The sequence below is a fragment of the Muntiacus reevesi genome, chromosome 3 (assembly GCF_963930625.1).
Source record: "Muntiacus reevesi chromosome 3, mMunRee1.1, whole genome shotgun sequence".
In the NCBI taxonomy this organism is placed as follows: domain Eukaryota; kingdom Metazoa; phylum Chordata; class Mammalia; order Artiodactyla; family Cervidae; genus Muntiacus; species Muntiacus reevesi.
In genome coordinates this window covers 244,309,361-244,326,561 of record NC_089251.1, presented here as the reverse complement: position 1 = coordinate 244,326,561, position 17,201 = coordinate 244,309,361, and the positions used below count along the sequence as shown (strand labels likewise).

The 17,201-nt window shown below is 38.4% G+C and overlaps 1 protein-coding gene across 1 annotated transcript in view; it reads right to left on the bottom strand.

Moving 5' to 3' along the window:
* MYO3B (myosin IIIB) overlaps positions 1 to 17,201 on the bottom strand; it is a 421,954-nt gene that overhangs the window by 89,402 nt on the left and 315,351 nt on the right. The window lies entirely within an intron of this gene.

The window sequence follows — 17,201 nt, the reverse complement described above, 5'->3', positions numbered from 1 at the left end:
AGTCTGGATATTAAGTCCTGCTTCAAAATCCATCCTTTCTCTCTGGGTGTCTCTGTCTCTCTTACACATACACACAGGCATGCACATTTACACACATCCGATTGGGTAAATTACTATGGTATTCTGGGTTCTAGTTTTCCTCATCTATAAAATGAGGAGGTTGAAATAAGCTATTCCTAAGGACTCTCCTAGTTCTATATTAAAAACCCACTACAGTATTGTAAAGTAATTAGCCTCCAACTAATAAAAATAAACGAAAAAAAATCTTATTGTTTATTTAAGCTGAGCATTTCATTTTCTGAATTTCTGTGCATGGTTCATTAGTATTATCTTCAAAAATACATCTATATATATAGATTATAAGCAATGTATGTAAGTGCTCAGTCATATCCAACTCTTTGCCACTCTATGGACTGTAGCCCGCCAGGCTTCTCTGTTCATGGAATTTTTCAGGCAAGAATACAGGAGTAGGTGGCCATTTCCTACTCCAGGTTATAAGCAATATACACATCTAAAAATACCATATCACTATCTGTGGAGAGGAAACTATGTTGATATGTTTATTTGTGTATATACTTGTTTGTCATATGTCTCCCACTATGGAATGTTAGATTCCAAGAAGGTAGGGACATGGCCTGCTTTATTATGTACTCTGTATCAGCACTTAACCCTGTACTTAGTACACTAAAAGTGCTCAATAAATATTGCACAAGTTGAATGAATAAAAGGATGACTAGTGGACTCCCAAAATATGGACCATGAAGAATACCCTTTACATTAAAATTAAATTAACTAGCACTTATATAGTTTTCATATTTAAAAAATGTGTTTATATAGCTAATAACGATTTCACAACCATTTGAGCTAAGTGCTTTAATTGCCTGTATTATACAGATAAGGAAACTAGATCAGAGAGGGTAAGAGGTCTGCCCAGGGATCATGGCACATACCTGGCAGAGCTAAGACACTGACCCCTGTTAGTCTGACTCCAAATACTCTGCTCTTCCTCTGAAGAATGACACCCCCATGCCCTTGGGCCCATGAAACTCATTCCTGTCAGCTTAGGCAGGTCCCAGTGGCAGTGGGACACCTATAGAGAGTGGATTCAGGTCTCCCAGGAGTCCTGGTGGGCTCTGGAGAAAATCTAAGGAAGAGAATTTGGCTGTTGAATTACCATGGGGTCTCCAATTTCTGCCTTTCCTGCCCCAACAAAAGAATGAAACCTTTTAACTCCTCTAGTTTGCAAGTATTTTCAGGACCCAAAGGTCAGTGCACATACCTTCCAACAGTACACTGAGGGTTGGCTCATCAGTTTGACTACCTTGTCATTCAAACCTTTGGGAGGATCTAACGCATCTCAATATAATTTTTACATGTGTTACTTGGTTTTAAAAGGCAAAGGTAGGATGAGTAGTGTCCAAAAGCAAACAGATTAGAAAATACTTGATTAAACAAAGTTAAGCAGGTTTCTTTCCTAAGAAGATTTCCAGAATCTTTAACTTAATAATATGCACAATGAAATCTCAAGAGTAGGAGAGAACAGGCAGCATTTCCCAGACATTATCCTGACAATGGAAGCCTCCCTTCACTGGAGCATGTTGAGGCCCTGGTTCTCACAATACATCTTAGAAAACACTAATCTGAGCAGCCCTTATTTGAAACAACTTCCAATTTGCCTTAAAAGAAAAAAAAAAAGGGTATAAGTCACTTTTCTTCAAAAGTCTATAACTGCCTCAACTCTTTTGCAGCAATTTTATCAGATATCTTGTCATTTGCCTCAGGGACTTGAGCCTGGCAGCAAATGGATAACACTTTGCAAGTTGTCATCACCAAAACACAGTCAATACTTATTGCCTGCGTACATGCTACCAGACCATGGTCAAAGCATGGATACATGGTTATCTCATCTAATACTTTCAACAACCATGTGGATTAGTTCTATTTTTATACCCATTTACAGGTGAGGGAACTAAGGATCAAGAAGCTAATGACTCCCTGGTGGCTCAGCTGGTAAAGAATCCACCTGTGATGAGAGAGACCTGGGCTCAATCCCTGGGCTGGGAAGATCCCCTGGAGAAGGGAAAGGCTACCCACTCCAGCATTCTGGCCTGGAGTATATAGTCCATGGGGTCGCAAAGAGTCGGACACAACTGAGCAATTTTCACTTTCAAGCTAATGACTTGTTTAAATGTCATAACTGGTAAACAGTGCAGCATAAAACCTGCCTACATAAAAAGGAGACTTCAAAGGGAAATTACTTATTCAGATACAAATTATCAATTACTGATAAAATGTTAGACAAATGGTTGATGGTGAATAGGACGTGCAATATGGTGTCAAAGCACCACAATACAGATTCCTTCTTTAGGTCACAAGGAGAGTAAGGGAACTGCATACTGGATATTTATACCACCTCAATTCAGTGCCAATCTTAGCACCACTAATGCCCACACAACACTGTCTTGTGATGTGAGACAATATGAAATATTCAACATCACCCAGGATACTTATATTTTTTCATTTAGTTAAAAACTTAACTTTAATCAAAACTTTTAGATCTAATGTATAGTTTATCTAAAGCACAGTATAGAGGGGGAAAACTAGGACTGCAAAAAATCAAGCAGGCAATCATAGAAGATGAGCTATTTTATGGGATAACTGGTTCATTCTTCCAACAAATCACTGTCATGAAAAAGGGAGTCTTATATATTAATAGAAATTTAGGGGACATAACAACTTGATATAATGTAATGTCCTACATTAGATCCTGACTTGGACAAACAGGTATGAAGGACAATTCTTCAAACAACTAGGAAATTTTGATTGGTATTAGATGATAATAACAAATTATTTATTTTAAAGCATGGTATTATTTTGAACCTGTAGGAGAAATTTTTTGAAATAACACATTGTTCTCAGCCTCTGTTAGGAATCTGATGCTAAATGATAGAGGCAGCCCATTTGGTGATCAAAGGGTGGTGAATAGGAGGTAGTTGTCTCTCTGGAAATGATCCACTGCATATTTCCAGGGCTCCTGTACCCTATCAGAAGCCATGACTGAAGTCTCAAGCAGATTGCCTCAAGGGCTTGGCCACTCCACTGCTTTACTGCAGTCAATTCATTGAATTGTGGGTTCTTGGGGAGATGAAAACTCTGTCACCATTGAAAATCCTTCTGCTCAGTCTCTCCCTTGAATAAGCCCCCCAAACAAACTCAAATCTAATTCTCTTTCCTTAAACCAATCCCAATGCAACCGGATGAGAGGCAGGGTGAAGGCTGGCTCTCGAGCACAGGGTTGCTGAGAATGCCACAGCATCTCTGTTGTGCAGCAAAGATCCATGAGGCCAGCTGGCTTTGTCATGCTGGGCTGGCAGCACTAGGTGAAGTCACCTTGGTCCAAAACTGGGTCTCAGCTTTGCAGCCTCCAAAAATTAATCTGCCAGTTCTTTGAGGGGTAATATATTTTTGGGAGTTGAGTTGTACTAACCAAACTAAAAAGAGTCATATTTGAAAAGTAGAATGCTATTGTGTAACTTTACAGTGAGTACAATAATCTGGACCAAACTTTCCCCCTGACTAGTTCATTGTTTTACTCTGCAGACCAAATTATACATTAGAAGGAAAACAAAGGAAGCAGGGTGCTCTTGGAGGATCTGATCAATCAGGCTGGTCTTATAACTGGCCTTTTTCAACTTTAGGGTTAGAATCAGTCACTTTTTTCTTAGAAAGGAATAGAGACCTGCTGGCTACTCTTTGACTTGCCATTTTCTAGATTTCATTTAAATTTCTTTGTGCAGTTTTTATTAATTTTGATAAAACTTGCAAGATTGTGTCTTATATCAATTATAATGTAGAACGGTGTCTAGAACTGAGAAACCCACTAGTTGTTCACTAATGAAAAAATTAGTCATTCACTTACAAGCATATTCTATTTTAAAGCAGCTTATTTTGAAATTAAGGTTGAATAACTTAATTCCTGCAATCTCTGAATAAGACGGCAGTTATTCATTGTGGGTAGATTTTTCTTAGCTTCCTACTATCTTCAGATTTGGGAATAGTTCCTGGAACCTCTTGTCTTACTTGGTAGCCCTAGGAGAAAGGCTAATCAGCATAACCAAGCAAATTTGTTCCTGCCTCTTCGATAACTCTGAGAATAAACCTTTTGTACATGGAGTTTTTAATATGAAGAGGTCAATTTCTTTTTTCTAATAAGCAGCAATCAATCCACCCTGGCAAAACTATGCTCAGACTAAAATATTTTAACACAGTAGGAGACCCATGAATCTTGAGGGAGGCACGCTTCAGACAAATAAGTCAAACAATTTTCCTTCTGGAAGTTATTACTATGAAAGATAATAGAAAACATAAACACCTTGAGAAATGGTTTCAGTAAGTTCAAGTTCTGAAGGTAAATTAAGACCTTTAAGGGATGGTATCAGAGAAGAGGACACTGCCCTTTGTAAAAGATCCCATGCTAACCTGGGTGCTAACAAGGCTTCTCTATGAGTTGGCCATAGGCTGAACCCAAATGGCAACTCAAGAATTCTTGTTTAGTTCTTATATGGAATGTGAACAGTCCATCCCTCAAAGGGCTGAGGGTATAAACGTGAAACAACACCCAGATCTGAATCTACCAACATTGTATCAGCTACGTATTAACTCTTTCCTGAATTATATCAGCTAGGTATCATTGCATATTCTTACTGCTTACATATTTAAACAGCTTTGAAAGCACAGAATATTGGAGGATAATGTTTTAAGAACACAAATTATTAAGTTGGAAGGCACCCGAAGTGTATAAGTTAATGCATGTTTACTACAAAAACTGGAAAGTTAAGATTTCTAGAATGCTGTGTTGTTTTCTATTCACCACCACCACAATAAATATTTGCCAAGCATATGCTAAATCTCCCCAGGGTTGTATTCATATTTCTGTGCTTTTATCTGCAATGTCATCTTCTCCCTTGACCACTGGGCCATTGCATCCTTACCCTTTAGCTCTGGTGTTGGCTCCTCTGATGAGTCTTTCCTGCCTCATCCCCACCCCGGCCACCTCTCCCACTTGGGGCAGAGGTGGAGGTCCTTGGTGTATTTCCACAGTCTACTGAGCATAACCATACTGAAAACTTGGTTCTGTAACTGACTTATCTGGTACTACATCCTGACCAATTAAAAATGTCTGAAAATCATCTACAGAAGGTGAGCTTTATCAAATTTTGATCAAGGGAGGGAAAGCAAAGAGCAAGTACCATAATACACTTGGCTTTTGAGATATCAGAGCTGTTCCTATTGCTGCGCTCATCAGTTTTATCTTTTCTTCTCTAGTTTTTATTTGATGAAAATTCTCTCAACTCCCAAGTGGTCTGAATATTCACCAATCACTAATCAATGAAAGTGCAGCAATATCTGACTTTCTCCCCAAAGTAAATGACTAAACGAACTGATGGCAAAATGTTTCCTGTTTTCCCTCTTTCTGATTAAAGGTTTTTTGATTAAAAATATATATTCACTGTTGTACTGTATAAAATACAGATATTCAAGGAGAAGAAAATAAAGAAATGGAAGAATATCCACACCCAGATATAATATCTTGCTTTATATATTTTCAAATGCTTTTCTATGTATATAATATACATTAAAAAAATGGCTCATGATATATTTGCCATTATAACTTACTTTTTGTATTATGAGCATCTTCCCATGTATTTATGTGGAATACAACATAACATTTATGTAGTATACACCTATGTCATATTTATGGCTGTATAATACTACACTGGTTGGTATCACAAGTGATGTAAGTAATCTCTTATTTTTGGATATTTGTTTTCAGTTTTATGACATTATACATGTTATTCAGTCATGAGTAACTGAGTAACTCAGTACTCAGTTACTCAGTCATGTCTGACTCTTTGTGATCTCATGGACTGTATCCCCCAGGCTCCTCTGTCCATGGGACCTCCCAGGTAAGAATACTGGAGTGGGTTGCCATTTCCTACTCCAGGGAATCTTCCCAACCCAGTTATTGAAGCTGTATCTCTTTTGTCTCCAGCATTGGCAGATGAATTCTTTACCACTAGAAAAGTGAAAGTGAAAGTGAAGTCGCTCAGTCATGTCTGACTCTTTGCAACCCCATGGACTGTAGCCTAACAGGCTCCTCCATCCATGGGGTTTTCCAGGCAAGAATACTGGAGTGGCTTGCCATTTCCTTCTCCAGGATATCTTTCCAACCCAGGGATTGAACCCAGGTCTCCCGCATTGTAGGCAGACACTTTACCATCTGAGCCACCAGGAAAGCTACCACTAGAACCACCTGGTAAATAATGGGTCATTAAGGATATATGCATATAGTTATGAGTATATCCAATTTAATATCCAAAACTTTTCCAATTTTTGATTAGGATAAATTTAATTTAAAGCTATTAGCTTAAATGATGAACAAATTTTCTGTCTATTTTAAAACTTTTGAATTGTATCATCAAATTCTCCTTTAAAAAGTAACAAAAATTATCACTCATAACTATAAAAGTATGAAAGGCCCCACTTGTCATATCATCAACACTGGGTATTATCAGTCTTTTTCATCTTTGCTTACCTCTTAAGTTAAAAAAAAAAAAAAGGTAACTCATTTTTATTTTAATTGACATTTCTTGATTCTGAAGAGGGAAAACATTATCCCTGGGCTTTAATATATGATATGAAGGAAATAAAAAAAGCATAGGAGAAATGAAAAGAGTAATCATACAAAATAAGATCACCACTACAGTAGGAAAAAAGGAAACAAAAAGGAATGATCACAGCTTTTGTATTATTTTTTTCATTGGGTTTGCTACTTGGTAACTTTGCTATTTTGAATGCATGCACTATATTTTACCCCAAGTCAGTGTCATTACTCAATAAGTTGAATATGCAAATTTTGCTTAAGTATATGGATATTTGTTAGCTCTTGGACACATTCTAAATTTTAGAACATGGCTCAAGGAGAAATTCATAAAAGGGCTCAAAAAGGCTGACAAATGTTTCATGATGCCATTGCTCCAAGTTAGCACTAGTAGTTTATGTACTTATGCTAATTTTCCAAATCCCACTGAGCCCTTTAAATTTGATCATATTTGTCTGCCTCATTGCTTTTCCCCAAGCACAAGCCCAGACAACCTTAATTTGCCACTTTTGTATTCTCATTTCTTTTATTTTTTTCTCCTTTACTATTTTATTACAGGCAGCTGTCACTGTGTAAAGTCAAATGTAAGAGCAGAAGATTTTCTTCATTCTGCTGAGAATTCTTGTCTTATTGGGGAAAAAAAAAAGAAAAAGGACACTCAACACAGAGTAACCCATAAAGCTGACTTCAATTCTTTGTCAGCAATCAAGGGAGCCATGAGAAAATCCGACTTCAGGCTTGGGGATGGAGTTAAGATACAGTAGTGAGGAAGAACACATCACCCAAAGGGCTTTAGTGCCATGGGCTGAGGGACCCAGCACAGCCAGAAGAGCTGACCATTCAATCGCCACACCTATATGAGCAATATAGATCCTACCAGGGTCTCCGCTTCACAGCTGAAGCTTTAGTCTTTCTGAAGAGCCTGCCCTGGAGGCACCTAGATCTGCAGATACAACCCAGATCCCATGGACACAGAGCCTGTGCTCTCAGCCTGCAGTGCCATTTTGTTACTGGACTATTCCAGATATTCACTCAATCATATCTGGGATCTTAATAAATGACACCTGGGGTGACAAACATGTAACTATAAAAAACATGCTGGGAGCAGATTAAATTAAACTAGGTCTGGAGATAACTCTTAAACCCTGACCTGCTGATCTTTTACTCACCTTATGACTATGGGCTAATATTAAGATTATAAACATTTATGCCACACTCAAGGCTACAATTTGGTGGCAAGCTTTGAGATTCTGTACGATTGTAATAACAATAGATACTACATTGAACAATATAAGGTCCTGAACAGCCTCTCAGGCATCACTCATTTATTCCACAAATATTTATTGAGCCTCTTTAATTTATCTCCTACTGTTTGGGGGGATACAGACGTGAACAGGAAATCTAAGATGCCTCTGCTCCTAAGAACTTATATTTCTAACAGGGAAAGTAGACAATAAATGAAAAAATAAGTAAATACGTTAGCATGTTAAACAGAAGTAAGAGCCAAAGAAGAAAATTAAACCAAAGAAGGGGTAAAAGAAGTGTTGGAGGCAGGGTTTGCAATTTTAGATTAAGTGGGTACAGAAGGTGATATATAAGTAAAGATCTTAGTAAATATTTCCCTGGTGGTTCAGACAGTAAAGAGTCTGCCTGTAGTGTGGGAGACCTGGGTTTGATCCCTGGGTTGGGAAGATCTAAAGAAGGGAATGGCAACCCACTCCAATATTCTTGCCTGGAGAATTTCATGGACAGAGGAGTCTGGTGGTCTACAGTCCATGAGGTCGCAACTAGTCAGACATGGCTGAGCGCCCAATACTAGTTAAAAAAAAGAATTCACATCTTTGAATGTTGAGGTTTTTTTTTTTCACTTAAATACTTTATTTATTTATTTATTTATTTTTTCAGTTATCTCCATTAGTTGGAGGCCAACTACTTTACAATATTGCAGTGGTCCCTGTCATACACCGACATGAATTCACATCTTTGAAAGTGTTGTCAATGAAAAGCTCCTAATGGGCAAAAAAACCAACTTTATATGTCATGGCACCTTGGGATTTGAGGACTGATATAAACACTTGGTGAAAGTTTAGCAACACACTTGATATATATACACACATTCATGATACATTAGTTCCAAATCACTTAGGCTAGCGCTGTTATATAAAATATAGGACACCCAGTTAAATTTGAATTCCAGATACAAGATGAATAGTTCTTTTACTATAAAAATTTTCAAATACTTCATGAGACATATTTATGTTAAAAAGCAATCTGTTTTTTACATAAAATTAAAATATCAGTGGGTATCCTGTATCTTTATCTGCCAAATATGGCAACTCTAACTTGGGCAAATCAGCACCTCAGCTTCTTCATCAGCGAAACAAATAAAAAGTCTTACCAAACTGAGGTAAAAAGATTAACTTGTCCTTTCTGGAAGAATAAAATAAAAATATAAGATAACAGAGTTTTAAAAGGGTTAAATTGAGATGTGTATATGGTTAGAATTTAGAAATAAAACACACACTCAGTAACGTGTTATCCTTATTGCAGTTCTGCAAGACAAGTCCCTGAACATGGACACTTCAGGCTCCACAGGATAGAGAATGACGGTGAAAAGTATCTGGAATGGCTTTCATTCTGTAACCTTCCTCTCTCCTTTGGGTGGGGTCATAGGTAACTTGTGGGTTAAGTTACAGTCTTAGCACTTTAAAGACTTGTAGAGGCAAAGCAAACTTCAGAGACCATTCACTACACTTTTTTTTTCACATTGTAAGTGGGGAAACTGAGGCCCAGGGGCTGATATAACGTGTTCAAGTGAGTTAGAGGGAGAAACGGGTCTAACAGCCACATTCGTTGGATGATGCTCCTGTCACCAGTGCAGCCATCAAAGATAATATTTATCCCATTTTCCTCCCTTAGTTCTGAAAGCAGCGCTCAGTTTGAGGAGAGAGAACAAGAAGCATGGAAACTCAGGGCAGGATGAGCATGGCATGAAGTGACGGGACCCACAGACAGAGGAAGGAAGGGGCATAAGAGACACTATTTAGGAAGTGTTGAAAAATGAGGTGAAAAAGTCCGAACAAGACTGTGTGTGTGGGGTGCTGACTAGTCGGTGAGGTCACAGCGGAGAAGCTCTAGGACAGATACCTAGCAGCGTCATGCTGATGTGGACAGACGTTAGGTGCGGATGGAGAGGGGTCAGTTTCTAAAGAGAAAGTGGCTGATGGACTGCCCTGTCTAGAAGAGGGAAGTAGTACTGTCTTTCTTTTTCATTTTAACATTTTAATTTAACTCAACTTCATATTTAGGAAAAAGACACAAGAATAGTGTGTGGAATTCTGTATGTTCCTCAGCAGATTCTCCAGATACTATAATGTGTACATTTGCTTTATCCTCTCTTTGTGTCTCCAACTTTCTCTTAGTACATATATACTGATAACCACACACACACACAAATACGTAAATTTTTTTCCGAATCATCCAAGAGTCAGTTGTACCTGATACTCCTTTACCCCTAAATACTTCAGTGTGTGTTTCTTAAAAGCAAGGGTATTCACCTATATGACTATAGTGCAACGCTCAAAGTCAGGAAATTAATATTACTACAATGCTATTACCCAATGTATAGATTACATCCAGATTTTGCCAATTGTCTCAATGATGTCTTCCACAGAAAATTTTGGATCGTACATTGTATTCAGTTGTCATGTTCCTTTAATCTCCTTTCACCTGGAACACTTCCTCAGTCACACTTTGCATTTGATTTTGAAGCCCACAGGTCAGTCATTTTGGAATAAGTCCTTTTGTTTGGTTTGTCTGCTGTTTCTTCATGATTAAATTCAAGTTATGCATATTTTGCTGGAAATCCATTGAAGTGATGTTGTTTTCAGTGCATCCTATCAGGAGGCATGTGCTGTCAACTGTCTGATTACTGGTGATACTAACTTTCATCACTTGGTTAAGGTGGTGTCTGCCAGGTTTCTCCCACTGTTCTTTTGAAACTAATAAGCATCTTATGAAGATTTCTTCTAAAACACTGTTACCCCTTAAGCTTTCACCTATTAGTTTTAGCATCTATGGAAGATTCCTACCTGAAACAAGCAATGATTATTTTGATAGCTGCCAATGGTGATTTTCTGCCTTCATCATTCTTTTTACATGTGTTTCACATTTGACTGCAAGGAAAAGCTTACTCTGTTTCTTCCTTCCCCACCTCCCTTCCTTCCTCCCCTGCCTCCCTTCCTTCCTCTGCCTCTTTTGTTCCTTCATTTACTCCTTCCTTCTATCAATGTGGATCCATGAATTCTTACTTTATTCAATATATTATATTCTTTTATCATTATTTACTTTGATAGTGAAATTGTCCTCAATTTGGTTTAATTTTAATGGGTTGGGAGTAACAGACTTCAAAACAAAGACTTCAGAAAGGAACGTATAATACTAAGGAGTACATAAAGAAAGGTGAATTCCTCCAAAAAAACAACAATAATTCTCCTTATTACTACTATTTATGAGTGCTTTTGTACATCAGCTGAGACGCTGTGTGATTTGTATAAGTTGTCTCATTTAACTTTCATGACCTTGTGAGGCAATCATCATTTCAATTTACATTCCATTTAAAGATAAGGAGATAGAGACTCTGAGAAAATTTAAGTAAGTTCATCAAGATCTTACCCTTAGTAGTAGCAAGTCTAGTGGACTCCAGGGTCCCTGCTCTCAACCACTAGGCAACCCTACAAATAGGTGTGGAAACCTTCAGGAAAGGAATGGCACTTGGAAGCAAGGCTGCACTGTTCCTGTGGGCAGCTGGACATTAGTACCAGGATTTGCAGAGTCATCTAAGCTTTTTGCAGTTTTACAAATGGGGCAATAATTGCCTATAATTCTGTCATTAGTGTAGAAACTTCCCTAACCTACATTGTGAAAAGCATCTAACCCTGCCTAAAATCCAGGGAGGAAAGCATAAAGGACTCATTTGTGCCAATGTCAGCTGACACAGATCCAGAAAGACATAAGTTGGCCAAGTCACCAAAGGAAGTGTTCCCATGGGTGGGGACAAGTGAAACCCGGATTTAGGCAGAGAAGAGACAACTGCGGGAACAATAGACCAGGGATTCTGAGGAAATTCAGTATCTATTCAACTCTTGAGATCCCAGGTGAAGACAGGGCTGTTAGCCCTCCCCCCAAGGCTAACATACAAGATCCTTCTTCCTGCAACAGTACTAGCTTCTCCATCACCACCACACCACTTTTATTATTATATTTCAGATCCTATGAGAATAAGTTTGGGTGAAAAAAATATATTACCTGCTAGTGAAACTAATTCAAACAGCCATTTTGCCCTAGAGGGAAAAGCACAGGTGAATCTGAGAATAGCATCCTTACCCTCCCAGGAGAAAGAAACTAAAAATAAAAGACAACAAGGTGCTTCCTGCCAGTCAGTAAATCCAATAAGCAAAGAAGATGCCTCAACCTGGCACTGGGCAGTTAACAGTCAGCCCGACTCCCTCCATCAGAGAATGGCCATGTGGTTCTCAGAGCTAACAGCTGCCAAGCAGAACCTCTCAGATTAACCCATAGGTGGTGTTGAACCACTTCCCATTAAGATATTTGCAAAGCAAACAAAAATGATAGCCCCATTCTGAGTGCTGGGAGCCGGCCAGGAGCTCTAGCTGTTCTTGTTGACACAAAGAGCTCTCCAGGGAGGGTCTGGGCCAGAGTGTGGAAGGCTACTCCTGCCTGCCTCTCCAGACTGTGTTGATCTTAGGCCTTTAGAATCTCCGTATCAGGGACTGTTTATTATCTAATTTCCCAATCACAGCAGTTGCTGGAGCTCTGTTTCACCAGAACTCTCTCTTTCTCTGTCTCCCTGACCTACACTATTCAGATGGAAAGAAAAAATTTAACTCTCCTCCTGTTACGTCTACTCTTTAACGAGACAAGTCTGAGAAGTTACTAAGATGCATACAGAGAGTGTGGCATTGCCACTGTCAACAGCTTCTCTAGCAAACACTTGTTAGGGTTCCTTCTGAATTTAAACTAACCATGGCAATGCTAATGGGAAATATGCTTGCATATTTGTGTCCTACAGGTAGGAGCAAGCTACTGTTTAGTTCACAAAATACACTTGGAGCTGAAACACTAATATTTTTTCCTTCTAATCCAGAGGGTAAAATGAAATAAGGTTTAAAAGGTTGTGGACACATGTAAAGTTAATCTTCTTTCAACCTGGAGGATTACAGTCTAAGTTTTTTTTTTAACTGTTCATAAAGAATTGGTTTCATATAGAATTCATTTTTATACAAATATTGTTTCCTACAATATTTTCAACTTGAGCAAGTTTTCTTTTCTCAAGTTTCTTTTCTTTCAAAATAGCCTCCATATGCAAAGGTGTAAATGAAATGAATGTTGCTCAGTCATGTCTGACTCTCTGTGGCCCCAATTCTCCAGACCGGAATACTGGAGTGGGTGGCCTTTCCCTTCTCCAGGAGATTTTCCCAACCCAGGGATTGAACCCAGGACTCCTGCATTGCAGGTGGATTCTTTACCAGCTGAGCCACAAGGGAAGCCCATGAATACTGGAGTGGATAGCCTATCCCTTCTCCAGTAGATTTTCCCGGCCCGGGAATTGAACTTGGATCTCCTGCATTGCAAGTGAATTCTTTCTTTACCAACTGAGCTATCAGGGAAGCCCCACATGCAAATGTATTTTTTGTCAAAAACTCATTTTGAGCTTGAACTGAGCAAAGGTCCTGATGAGGATACAAGCAAAAGTTGACAGCAGAAATGTGCTGAATTTCTAGAATCTCCTAAACTCATGGAATGAGTAATGCAGGAAGGGAACAAGGGATGGCAAAATGGTCAGAAGAATTTGTCAGATTTTGTCATTACTGGAAATTGTCCTGAAGTTGTCATTTAGGTTAGAAACCAGAATGTTAGAGATAGAGGTATTAATTCTATAATGAGAGAGACAAAGAAAGAGAGAGAGATTGAGAGAGAAAGAAGGAAAGGGAAACAGATAGAGGTTGAGATTTCTTTAGAAAAAGTACAGGCATTATCATTCTAAAAAAAAAAGGCTTGCTTTTTTATAAAAAAGAAGAGAACTGCTTGACATTTACAGTATGAAGTTAGAAAGCAGCTTTTTAGACTTTTGAAAATATCATTCAGTTTTAGATGATGTTTCTCTAACTGTTGCTGGACCCAAGCTCTCTGTAAATGTGCAGGTTTTCCAGAGAGAAAGTGAATCTAACACTACAGGTCATCTTTGCTGAACTCAAGACATTGTTTGCTAATGTTGTTATCATTTGCTGATGGCAAATACGTTTAGGGACAGATTAAGTCTTTCCATGGATGATCACGTTAAAGATGTTGCTGGGGTGGTAGAGTAACCTCGTCTATCTGTAAGATGTGTTGGACATATCAGAAACTAGCTCTCATGCCAAACTGTCCAAATTGTTTCTGGACATGCTCTTGTCTTTGTCTGAGGTACCAGACACAAAAACATTGCCTTGAAGTGTGGATCTCACATAGGGGTGGAGGTGGCCAGAGAACCCAAGTCAAACACACATTCTAACATCATTTCCGCTTAAGTTCACTACATGCTGGTTCCTGGCAACTGATATCTTTAAGATATCAACCATAGATGGCTACCTGCCAATACCTAAGCTTCTAAAGAAAACACATAATTAAGCATCTTTCTAAACTCAGGGCTTACTTTTGAGCTAGGAAAGTATATCCACTACAGAATAATTACACAGTGCTAACAGCATCTGCCTTCATTTATATTGTTAGCACTGTTGTCTTTTGAGAAAGTCAGCTTCCTACCTTATCAAAAATTAATTATTGTGTTCAAGCTAAACTCAAGATAAATAGGAAGCATTTCTTAAGTAAAAGTAATGAAAGTTAGCTTTAGATCCAACAGAAATAAAAATTTAAGGAGAGTATATTCATTCATCCATTCATTTTATTTTATGCCTACAATAGCTGAAGATTTTAGATTCTAGATTCAGTGAGTCATACAGAAATAAATGACAGTTTCAGTGCTGGAGTTTATTATCTCATGTAGAATATAGTAATAATGGCTAACATTTCTGTGTACTTACTACATTCTACGTAGTCTTTAAAAATTTCCTATGGCTCATTCTCACAATAGCCATATGAGATAGATACCATTATCAGAAATATGTTTAACTTGCCCAAGTGACAAGTGTTTAACTTGGACACGGACCCGGGTGAGAAGAGAAAACAATCTGTCTCCAGAATCTGTAGCCTAAGTTGCTTCCTCTGCCTTCACAGAGCCCCTAATACATGTGGGCAGGAGTCAGACTCTCATGCTGGTGGGGCCAGGCCATGAACTAAGCAAGACTGTGAGTTACTATCAATGGAAAACAGCCTCTACTCAGTTCTAAATGATTACTACTAGATACTCCAACTTTCAGGAGTCATCAGAATTCTGAGTTGTGATATGAAATATTTCTATCTTTATATATTGGAAACATTGAGAATTTCAAAGATATTGTTCAGATTAAAGAAAATATATCTGCAAACCATATTCTATCCAATGACTGTGGGTGTCCATCTTTCGGCTTATAGAATAATAACCACAATATCATGCAGCCTTTAAGGTCTCTCATATCCACCTCCCATCTGCCTGATTCCCTATCGTAGTTCTTCCTGCATCACAGCATTCCTACCCACAATCAGTCCTTATCCCACTGAACATCTCTTCCCAGAACCCACCCCCCCAACCCATACGTTCTGCCTCTGGGCCAGGGCCCAGTCTGTTCTGCCACCTAGGCTACTCTTCTCCTGGCTCTAGTCTGCTTCAAAGCACTGCACCATGAGATGTCTCATGGGTGAGCCCTTGAAGGATGGTTAAATACCAACAGGTAAAGGAAGAACTGGCAAGGGAATTCTATTCAGAAGGAACAGCATGAAAAAATACACAGAAATAGGAAAACAAAAGATTTTGAAAACCATCAAACAATTCCAAATATTTTAAAAGGTTTTTGACCCTGAGAATCTGATCCTATAAACAGAACTCTGATTGCTGACATCCTGACATCCACGGTCCTTCTAAAAGAGTTCTTTGCATAAGGATCACTGATGATTTAAGGTTTGCTGAAATAGTTCAGATAAATATTTATGTACAGCCATAAGCAAATCCACAAGGAAAAATGTAATTCAAAACAGACTTTTTGTTGAAGATCCTTTCAGCTGATGATAAGGTTTCTGGTTTCAAAAGGTTTTGAAAATACATGTGATCAATTACTATTTTAAACAACATCTAGAAACTCTAAGAAGGCTCTAACAATCAAGGAAGCTCTGAAAGTTATCATTTGAGGGTATTGCCAATGAAACCTAGCTATATTGATAAGGGTGAGTCTTGGGCCCAAAATCAACCTCAGATTTATCCCTGAGGTAAAAGCCAGGAACACAGAAAAGAAAATTTGGCTCTCAGTTTAAAGCTGAGAGTGAGCATTGTTCTAAAGTACTGGAATCCTCAGTGCTTATTTTAGATCGTGGCTCAGACAGTAAAGCATCTGCCTGCAATGCAGGAGACCAGGGTTCAATCCCTGGGTGGGGAAGATCCCCTGGAGAAGGAAATGGCAACCCACTCCAGTATTCTTGTCTGCAGAATCCCATGGACAGAGGAGCCTGTTAGGTTACAGTCCATGGGGTTGCAAAGAAGTCGGACACAACTGAGCGACTTCACTTCACTTCACTAGAGCTAAACCAGAGGGGTCTTAACTCTTCATATAAGAGTAGCTTTGCAGGAACCTTTCAAATACTACTCTTACTACTATTATTGCTACTACTTCTATCACCATGATCAACAACAGCTTGCCATCATCTTTTATCGGGCATATATTCTGTCTAGAACCATGCTAATTCCTTTGTATAGATTACATCTAATCTTGTATAGATCTAATCTCAGATAATTTATTTTTAATTTTTTAGTAATCGATATTGGAGTATAGTTGCTTTACAATGTTGTGTTAGTTACTGCTGTACAGAAAGTGATTTAGTTATACGTACACATATCTCCACTTTTTCTTAGGGTCCCTTCCCATCCAGGTCACCAAAGAGCATTGAGTAGAGCTCCCTGTGATATACGGTAGGTTCTCATCAGCTACCTATTATCTATTTTACATTCAGTAGTGTATGTGTGTCAATTCCAATTTATCCCACTCTCTTCCCTCTTGCTAATGATAAGCTTGTTTTCTACATCTTTGACTGTTTATGCTTTGCAAATAAGGTTATCTATACCATTTTTCTAGATTCCATATATAAGTGATATTATACAATTATTTGTTTTTCTCCTTTTGACTTACTCCTGTATGGCAATCTCTAGGTCGAGCCATGTCTTATTTCATTCCTTTTTGGCTGAGTAATATTCCACTGTATATATGTACCACATTTTCTTTATCTGTTTCTCTGTTGATGGACATTTAGGTTGCTTCCTTGGCATGCTATTGTAAATAGTGCTGCAATGAATATCAGGCTGAATGCATCCTTTTGAATTATGGTTTTCTCCAGA